This window comes from Gossypium hirsutum, chromosome A03, assembly GCF_007990345.1.
Source record: "Gossypium hirsutum isolate 1008001.06 chromosome A03, Gossypium_hirsutum_v2.1, whole genome shotgun sequence".
NCBI lineage: Eukaryota > Viridiplantae > Streptophyta > Magnoliopsida > Malvales > Malvaceae > Gossypium > Gossypium hirsutum.
The window spans coordinates 84,074,337-84,076,033 of record NC_053426.1 but is presented as its reverse complement, the minus strand read 5'-3'; the positions used below and the strand labels follow the sequence as shown (position 1 = coordinate 84,076,033).

General features: G+C 38.5%; 1 non-coding gene across 1 annotated transcript; it reads right to left on the bottom strand.

Moving 5' to 3' along the window:
• Positions 1-855: 855 nt before the first annotated feature.
• Positions 856-962, bottom strand: LOC121226733 (small nucleolar RNA R71). The gene has a single exon (XR_005924427.1). It is a non-coding gene; the product is annotated as a small nucleolar RNA R71 (small nucleolar RNA).
• Between the last annotated feature and the right edge of the window lie 735 nt (positions 963-1,697).

The following is a 1,697-nucleotide window of genomic DNA, read 5'->3' as shown; positions in this document are numbered from 1 at the left end:
TCCTTGGGTTTGACAATCCAGTCTTGCTAAAGCTATACTATTGTTCGATAGGTACACTTGCCATCATCGTGATAATAGTTAGTTTCAAGAACGATTAATTATAAATTTTTAAAACCTGTCGCGAATATCACTTACCAAGTTTTTGGCGCCGTTGCTGGGGAACTAGGATATTAGGAACACTCAGTTTTTATTAATTTAGCCATTCTGCTTTATTTGCAATTTAAAATTTTATTTTCTTTTCTAATTCTTCATTTATTCTCTTCTGACAGGTTTTTCTAGTTTATGACCAGAAGAAACCCATCGGGACCATTGCTATTTGATAGTGAGATAGATCGCACAGTTCGCAGAAACTGAAGAGAAATAAGGTGAAGCTTACGATACACAGAGGAAAAGCAAGAGGACGATACTTCAACCACAATAGAGGAGATGGCTGAAAACCAAGAAAATCCGCTACCTCCTGCGATTGCTACTAATAAGAATCTTGCTCCACGCACCATGTATGATTATTCTAAACCTTCTTTAACAGGAACTGAATCGAGCATAGTTAGACCTGCTGTAGCTGCAAATACTTTTGAACTAAAACCTAACACAATTCAAATGATATAGCAATTTGTTCAGTTTGATGGTTTGCAGGACGAAGATCCCAACGCTCACTTGGCAAACTTTTTGGAACTATGTGATACATTTAAAATTAATGGTGTTTCTGATGACGCCATTTGCCTTTGGTTATTCCTTTTTTCATTGAGAAACAAAGCTAAACAGTGGTTGAATTCATTACCACGAGGGTCAATCACTACTTGGGAACAAATGACCGAAAAATTTTTACTAAAATATTTTCCGTCGGCTAAAATAGCCAAATTACGTAATGATATCTCTTCTTTTGTGCAGATGGATTTAAAAACACTCTATGATGCATGGGAGAGATACAAGGACCTTTTGAGAAGGTGTCCTCACCATGGGTTACCACTTTGGCTACAGGTTCAAACATTTCATAATGGCCTGAATCCTTCCTTCAACTCGACAGATGATCGACACAGCCTTTGGTGGAACCATCAATAATAAGACACCTGAAGATGCTTATAAATTTATAGAAGAGATGTCACTGAATAATTATCAGTGGCAAGTCATGAGGACAAAGCCAATGAAAACAGCTGTGTTTTTAACATCGATTCGGTCACCATGCTCTCTAATCGGGTAGAACTTTTGAACAGAAAAATTTACGATTTTCTTGGTTCTTCACAGGTTCACCCACTAATGCAGTGCGAAGCAAGTGGAGGTGGATCAAGCAATTCAGATTACCTACCCTATGGCCATAACATGGAGAACAAGCAGTTAAATTACATGGGCAATAATCCTCGATCTCAAAATAATCCTTATAGTAATACTTACAATACAGGTTGGAGGAACCACCCAAATTTCTCATGGGGAGGCCAAGGGAATCGGTGACCACTACCACCTCCAGGCTTCCAACAACCACCCTACCAACAAGAGAAAAAGCCGAACCTTGAGGAGATGCTAAAAAAATTCATCTTAGTGTCAGAAACTCATTTTCAAAATACCGAGATAGTACTTAAAAATCAACAAGCATCAATCCAAGGGCTCGAAACTCAGATAGGTCAACTCGCTAAATTGATATCTGAATGACCACAAGGTAGCCTGCTGAGTAACATTGAACCCAACCCAAAAGAGCATGTGAA